General features: G+C 37.2%; 1 long non-coding RNA gene across 1 annotated transcript; it reads left to right on the top strand.

Moving 5' to 3' along the window:
- Positions 1-510: 510 nt before the first annotated feature.
- LOC110443757 lies at positions 511-9,082 on the top strand. The gene is made up of 3 exons (XR_002462144.1): positions 511-623; positions 928-1,052; positions 9,020-9,082. It is a non-coding gene; the product is annotated as an uncharacterized LOC110443757 (long non-coding RNA).
- Positions 9,083-9,171: the final 89 nt, after the last annotated feature.

Raw genomic sequence — 9,171 nt, 5'->3', positions numbered from 1 at the left:
CAAAATATGTAAAGTTACTCTGAACACCTTAATTATAGTGTATGTCAAAATATTATAAAGCTGTGACAAATATCGTGTCCCTGTTCTAAAGCCTTCCGCGAATCTACAGTACTTCAGTAAATACACGGCTTTATTATAGTTTTATCAGAGGCGTTATACATCTTTCTACTTCTTACATCTTGTATACCAAAGCTCATAACTTTAACAATTAATGATAGCGTCAGATAACATGTTATGTATCTTATATTTCTTAGCACGGCCTTAACGATCTAAGCTTAATATCAGCACGGAATTCCGTGATCTTATTAATTTAAATATCCATTAAAACACACCCAACCTCTTAGTCACTGTATGTATTGAAATAAAACAATCTTTCGAAATGGCTCTATAAAGTAATTACACTATCCGATCCGTTCCCGGTATTTTTTTGGAATCATGGATCACGTGATCGAACAATCAGAGGACAATGGGTTACCACGTGATCCGTTTGTTCCACCACATGACAACGTCATGAGAATGATGTTTACTTTTGGAGACTTTATGAAGCGGGAGTTTTCAATTAAATCTATTTTCAGTTAACGATAACGATTTTCACATTTTACAACTCAACCTAAGCAGCATGGGTAAGTTGTTGTTTTATAAATACTTTCTGCCGACAGGAATTATCATATTCATTTGTGAATTAATGTTTTCCCGGCGGTGGAACTTACGCGTGGGTTAAAAACGTAGGAGCTGAAGTACTCACTTTTCACTATTTAAAGTTCGTCAACTGCATTAATGATTGCGACTTTATTTTACATGCTTTAACTTTCCTGCGGTCGTGATCAAGCACAAATCAACATAAAGTAAGATAATCATGAAAAAGTTTATTAGCATTATGATACGAATCCAAATTAAATCAACTATAGATTTATTTTTTCTATTTAGGTATCCATGCGAGGTATTACCCAAGTGATTGCACGGCTACTTGGGGAAACCAAACATATAAAAGTACAGGAGAACCTAGCAACCAAGGTATCGACCCAGGTACAGATAGGGAACATCTCCTTCACGTGAGTACATAGACATCTACTTCCTTTTGGTATTGTCATTACTTCGATATCTACTCATCTACTTTCTTGTGGTACTGTCATAACTAAGACATCTACTTTTTTGTGGTACTGTCATGATTAAGACATCTACTTTCTTGTGGTACTGTCATAACTAAGACATCTACTTTCTTGCGGTACTGTCATAACTAAGACATCTACTTTCTTCTGGTACTGTCATTAATAAGACATCTACGTTCTTGTGGTACTGTCATTACTTACACATCTACCTTCTTGCGGTACTGTCATAACTAAGACATCTACTTTCTTCTGGTACTGTCATTACTAAGACATCTACGTTCTTGTGGTACTGTCATTACTTACACATCTACGTTCTTGTGGTACTGTCATTACTTTGAGATCTACGTTCTTGTGGTACTGTCATAACTTATACATCTACTTACTGCATGTGGTACTGTCATTACTGAGACATCTACTTTCTAGTAGTACTGTCATTACTTTGAGATCTACGTTCTTGTGGTACTGTCATTACTTAGACATCTACGTTCTTGTGGTACTGTCATTACTGAGACATCTACGTTCTTGTGGTACTGTCATTACTTAGACATCTACTTTCTTGCGGTACTTTTATTACTAAGACATCTACTTTCTAGTAGTACTGTCATTACTGAGACATCTACGTTCTTGTGGTACTGTCATTACTGAGACATCTACTTTCTAGTAGTACTGTCATTACTGAGACATCTACTTCCTTGTAGTACTGTCTTTACTTAGACATCTACTTCCTTGTGGTACTGTCTTTACTTAGACATCTACTTTCTTGCGGTACTTTTATTACTAAGACATCTACTTTCTTGTGGTACTGTCATTACTTTGAGATCTACGTTCTTGTAGTACTGTCATAACTTACACATCTACTTACTGCATGTGGTACTGTCATTACTGAGACATCTACTTTCTAGTAGTACTGTCATTACTTAGACATCTACGTTCTTGTGGTACTGTCATTACTTAGACATCTACTTCCTTGTAGTACTGTCATTACTTAGGCATCTACTTCCTTGTGGTACTGTCATTACTTAGACATCTACTTCCTTGTGGTACTGTCATTACTTAGACATCTACTTTCTTGTGGTACTGTCATTACTTAGACATCTACTTCCTTGTAGTACTGTCATTACTTAGACATCTACTTCCTTGTGGTACTGTCATTACTTAGACATCTACTTCCTTGTGGTACTGTCATTACTTAGACATCTACTTCCTTGTGGTACTGTCATTACTTAGACATCTACTTCCTTGTGGTACTGTCATTACTTAGACATCTACTTCCTTGTGGTACTGTCATTACTTAGACATCTACTTCCTTGTGGTACTGTCATTACTTAGACATCTACTTCCTTGTGGTACTGTCATTACTTAGACATCTACTTCCTTGTGGTACTGTCATTACTTAGACATCTACTTCCTTGTGGTACTGTCATTACTTAGACATCTACTTCCTTGTGGTACTGTCATTACTTAGACATCTACTTCCTTGTGGTACTGTCATTACTTAGACATCTACTTCCTTGTGGTACTGTCATTACTTAGACATCTACTTCCTTGTGGTACTGTCATTACTTAGACATCTACTTCCTTGTGGTACTGTCATTACTTAGACATCTACTTCCTTGTGGTACTGTCATTACTTAGACATCTACTTCCTTGTGGTACTGTCATTACTTAGACATCTACTTCCTTGTGGTACTGTCATTACTTAGACATCTACTTCCTTGTGGTACTGTCATTACTTAGACATCTACTTCCTTGTGGTACTGTCATTACTTAGACATCTACTTCCTTGTGGTACTGTCATTACTTAGACATCTACTTCCTTGTGGTACTGTCATTACTTAGACATCTACTTCCTTGTGGTACTGTCATTACTTAGACATCTACTTCCTTGTGGTACTGTCATTACTTAGACATCTACTTCCTTGTGGTACTGTCATTACTTAGACATCTACTTCCTTGTGGTACTGTCATTACTTAGACATCTACTTCCTTGTGGTACTGTCATTACTTAGACATCTACTTCCTTGTGGTACTGTCATTACTTAGACATCTACTTCCTTGTGGTACTGTCATTACTTAGACATCTACTTCCTTGTGGTACTGTCATTACTTAGACATCTACTTCCTTGTGGTACTGTCATTACTTAGACATCTACTTCCTTGTGGTACTGTCATTACTTAGACATCTACTTCCTTGTGGTACTGTCATTACTTAGACATCTACTTCCTTGTGGTACTGTCATTACTTAGACATCTACTTCCTTGTGGTACTGTCATTACTTAGACATCTACTTCCTTGTGGTACTGTCATTACTTAGACATCTACTTCCTTGTGGTACTGTCATTACTTAGACATCTACTTCCTTGTGGTACTGTCATTACTTAGACATCTACTTCCTTGTGGTACTGTCATTACTTAGACATCTACTTCCTTGTGGTACTGTCATTACTTAGACATCTACTTCCTTGTGGTACTGTCATTACTTAGACATCTACTTCCTTGTGGTACTGTCATTACTTAGACATCTACTTCCTTGTGGTACTGTCATTACTTAGACATCTACTTCCTTGTGGTACTGTCATTACTTAGACATCTACTTCCTTGTGGTACTGTCATTACTTAGACATCTACTTCCTTGTGGTACTGTCATTACTTAGACATCTACTTCCTTGTGGTACTGTCATTACTTAGACATCTACTTCCTTGTGGTACTGTCATTACTTAGACATCTACTTCCTTGTGGTACTGTCATTACTTAGACATCTACTTCCTTGTGGTACTGTCATTACTTAGACATCTACTTCCTTGTGGTACTGTCATTACTTAGACATCTACTTCCTTGTGGTACTGTCATTACTTAGACATCTACTTCCTTGTGGTACTGTCATTACTTAGACATCTACTTCCTTGTGGTACTGTCATTACTTAGACATCTACTTCCTTGTGGTACTGTCATTACTTAGACATCTACTTCCTTGTGGTACTGTCATTACTTAGACATCTACTTCCTTGTGGTACTGTCATTACTTAGACATCTACTTCCTTGTGGTACTGTCATTACTTAGACATCTACTTCCTTGTGGTACTGTCATTACTTAGACATCTACTTCCTTGTGGTACTGTCATTACTTAGACATCTACTTCCTTGTGGTACTGTCATTACTTAGACATCTACTTCCTTGTGGTACTGTCATTACTTAGACATCTACTTCCTTGTGGTACTGTCATTACTTAGACATCTACTTCCTTGTGGTACTGTCATTACTTAGACATCTACTTCCTTGTGGTACTGTCATTACTTAGACATCTACTTCCTTGTGGTACTGTCATTACTTAGACATCTACTTCCTTGTGGTACTGTCATTACTTAGACATCTACTTCCTTGTGGTACTGTCATTACTTAGACATCTACTTCCTTGTGGTACTGTCATTACTTAGACATCTACTTCCTTGTGGTACTGTCATTACTTAGACATCTACTTCCTTGTGGTACTGTCATTACTTAGACATCTACTTCCTTGTGGTACTGTCATTACTTAGACATCTACTTCCTTGTGGTACTGTCATTACTTAGACATCTACTTCCTTGTGGTACTGTCATTACTTAGACATCTACTTCCTTGTGGTACTGTCATTACTTAGACATCTACTTCCTTGTGGTACTGTCATTACTTAGACATCTACTTCCTTGTGGTACTGTCATTACTTAGACATCTACTTCCTTGTGGTACTGTCATTACTTAGACATCTACTTCCTTGTGGTACTGTCATTACTTAGACATCTACTTCCTTGTGGTACTGTCATTACTTAGACATCTACTTCCTTGTGGTACTGTCATTACTTAGACATCTACTTCCTTGTGGTACTGTCATTACTTAGACATCTACTTCCTTGTGGTACTGTCATTACTTAGACATCTACTTCCTTGTGGTACTGTCATTACTTAGACATCTACTTCCTTGTGGTACTGTCATTACTTAGACATCTACTTCCTTGTGGTACTGTCATTACTTAGACATCTACTTCCTTGTGGTACTGTCATTACTTAGACATCTACTTCCTTGTGGTACTGTCATTACTTAGACATCTACTTCCTTGTGGTACTGTCATTACTTAGACATCTACTTCCTTGTGGTACTGTCATTACTTAGACATCTACTTCCTTGTGGTACTGTCATTACTTAGACATCTACTTCCTTGTGGTACTGTCATTACTTAGACATCTACTTCCTTGTGGTACTGTCATTACTTAGACATCTACTTCCTTGTGGTACTGTCATTACTTAGACATCTACTTCCTTGTGGTACTGTCATTACTTAGACATCTACTTCCTTGTGGTACTGTCATTACTTAGACATCTACTTCCTTGTGGTACTGTCATTACTTAGACATCTACTTCCTTGTGGTACTGTCATTACTTAGACATCTACTTCCTTGTGGTACTGTCATTACTTAGACATCTACTTCCTTGTGGTACTGTCATTACTTAGACATCTACTTCCTTGTGGTACTGTCATTACTTAGACATCTACTTCCTTGTGGTACTGTCATTACTTAGACATCTACTTCCTTGTGGTACTGTCATTACTTAGACATCTACTTCCTTGTGGTACTGTCATTACTTAGACATCTACTTCCTTGTGGTACTGTCATTACTTAGACATCTACTTCCTTGTGGTACTGTCATTACTTAGACATCTACTTCCTTGTGGTACTGTCATTACTTAGACATCTACTTCCTTGTGGTACTGTCATTACTTAGACATCTACTTCCTTGTGGTACTGTCATTACTTAGACATCTACTTCCTTGTGGTACTGTCATTACTTAGACATCTACTTCCTTGTGGTACTGTCATTACTTAGACATCTACTTCCTTGTGGTACTGTCATTACTTAGACATCTACTTCCTTGTGGTACTGTCATTACTTAGACATCTACTTCCTTGTGGTACTGTCATTACTTAGACATCTACTTCCTTGTGGTACTGTCATTACTTAGACATCTACTTCCTTGTGGTACTGTCATTACTTAGACATCTACTTCCTTGTGGTACTGTCATTACTTAGACATCTACTTCCTTGTGGTACTGTCATTACTTAGACATCTACTTCCTTGTGGTACTGTCATTACTTAGACATCTACTTCCTTGTGGTACTGTCATTACTTAGACATCTACTTCCTTGTGGTACTGTCATTACTTAGACATCTACTTCCTTGTGGTACTGTCATTACTTAGACATCTACTTCCTTGTGGTACTGTCATTACTTAGACATCTACTTCCTTGTGGTACTGTCATTACTTAGACATCTACTTCCTTGTGGTACTGTCATTACTTAGACATCTACTTCCTTGTGGTACTGTCATTACTTAGACATCTACTTCCTTGTGGTACTGTCATTACTTAGACATCTACTTCCTTGTGGTACTGTCATTACTTAGACATCTACTTCCTTGTGGTACTGTCATTACTTAGACATCTACTTCCTTGTGGTACTGTCATTACTTAGACATCTACTTCCTTGTGGTACTGTCATTACTTAGACATCTACTTCCTTGTGGTACTGTCATTACTTAGACATCTACTTCCTTGTGGTACTGTCATTACTTAGACATCTACTTCCTTGTGGTACTGTCATTACTTAGACATCTACTTCCTTGTGGTACTGTCATTACTTAGACATCTACTTCCTTGTGGTACTGTCATTACTTAGACATCTACTTCCTTGTGGTACTGTCATTACTTAGACATCTACTTCCTTGTGGTACTGTCATTACTTAGACATCTACTTCCTTGTGGTACTGTCATTACTTAGACATCTACTTCCTTGTGGTACTGTCATTACTTAGACATCTACTTCCTTGTGGTACTGTCATTACTTAGACATCTACTTCCTTGTGGTACTGTCATTACTTAGACATCTACTTCCTTGTGGTACTGTCATTACTTAGACATCTACTTCCTTGTGGTACTGTCATTACTTAGACATCTACTTCCTTGTGGTACTGTCATTACTTAGACATCTACTTCCTTGTGGTACTGTCATTACTTAGACATCTACTTCCTTGTGGTACTGTCATTACTTAGACATCTACTTCCTTGTGGTACTGTCATTACTTAGACATCTACTTCCTTGTGGTACTGTCATTACTTAGACATCTACTTCCTTGTGGTACTGTCATTACTTAGACATCTACTTCCTTGTGGTACTGTCATTACTTAGACATCTACTTCCTTGTGGTACTGTCATTACTTAGACATCTACTTCCTTGTGGTACTGTCATTACTTAGACATCTACTTCCTTGTGGTACTGTCATTACTTAGACATCTACTTCCTTGTGGTACTGTCATTACTTAGACATCTACTTCCTTGTGGTACTGTCATTACTTAGACATCTACTTCCTTGTGGTACTGTCATTACTTAGACATCTACTTCCTTGTGGTACTGTCATTACTTAGACATCTACTTCCTTGTGGTACTGTCATTACTTAGACATCTACTTCATTGTAGTACTGTCATTACTTAGACATCTACTTTCTTGTGGTACTGTCATTACTAAGACATCTACTTCCTTGTGGTACTGTCATTACTTAGACATCTACTTCATTGTAGTACTGTCATTACTTAGACATCTACTTTCTTGTGGTACTGTCATTACTAAGACATCTTCTTTCTTGTGGTACTGTTATTACGTAGACATCTACGTTATTTTAGTACTGTCCGATTATTTTGACATCTATAATTTCTTGTGGTACTGTTATTTTCAAATTATTTCATTTCGGAGCCGTCTCACGATGAGATCCAAACTCAGGGTTTTTTCTAGACATATTTTGTATACATGTAACTCTGATCACACACCAAAAGATGCAGATATAAGTCTGTTTCCGGGTCTTCCTTTCTGTGGTCAGTCAGCGTCCATATGAAACTGGAATTAAACAAGTAATATCACATATTGTGTTTGCATATCGACAACTATTTTCTGGTTTTCCGTCGCTGATTTTATTAATAAGTACAATTAATTATAATTTTTATCCTGAAGAATCATTCCCTACTAACGCCTTAATTCCTAGTTATATATATAACTCCAAAAAAATAATATTGATAAAAATAACCGAATTAAATGTATACTTGTTGATAGCATATTAAAGTAACTTGAAACTAAAACGAATGCAGATACGGACTACACGATTTGATATTATTGGTATTCGTGTGGAATACATGTAACAAATGAAATAATTTTTCAATGCTTCCGCTAGGAGGCGAACCCTGGACCCCTGGTTTACTAGACTTAAACGCTCTCCCGAATGAGCTATAGAGAAACGCCCCCTAGCCAAGGCTAGTATTTGACCAGGGTGACATATATTTTTGTACATACCCCGCCCCTTCATTAAATCACAGGTTTCCGTATGAAATCCCCCTTCCGCCCACCCCACCCCTGTCATGCTACGTATATATGTGGCGGATCTAGAGGGCTTTCTTGGGCTTCAGGAAACCCCAAATTTATGGATTTTCTTGTTAAACTATATATTACAGCTCTAGTAATTAGGACTATTATAGAAAACGAACTCAATATTTTATACCCAAAGAGAGACCGCTAGATATTTTTTTAATGAAACAGAGTTATCGTTATTGTGCACCTCTACAGGTCACCCAGCTTTATTAGATCACATTAGTAACGTGCAGTTAATACATGTATAAATCAAAACGCATGTTTAATTTCTAGCCGACAGCTTTCCCCAGGTAGACATTTTGTTGCCCGTCATATGTTTATACAGGTCTACAAAATAATCGTACCTTAACTATTTACATGAAGACAGAAACGACAGTGTTTCCAAATACTCATTTTGTGTACGAATATATATATTTAAAGTACCTACATATAAATAGTGCTATTTTTGTTCACAGAACAACAGAAATGACAAAATGGGAGATATAATTCACGAGATCAACCAACTAAGACAAGAAAACTATGGTCTTGCCTCGCAACTCAATGTAAAGGAAGATTTCAACGGTCATGCTGATATCCTTGAGGAAGTTAATAGACTTCGCTTGATGAA

This window comes from Mizuhopecten yessoensis, unplaced genomic scaffold, assembly GCF_002113885.1.
Source record: "Mizuhopecten yessoensis strain PY_sf001 unplaced genomic scaffold, ASM211388v2 scaffold716359, whole genome shotgun sequence".
NCBI lineage: Eukaryota > Metazoa > Mollusca > Bivalvia > Pectinida > Pectinidae > Mizuhopecten > Mizuhopecten yessoensis.
This window is presented reverse-complemented; position numbering and strand designations above follow the sequence as displayed.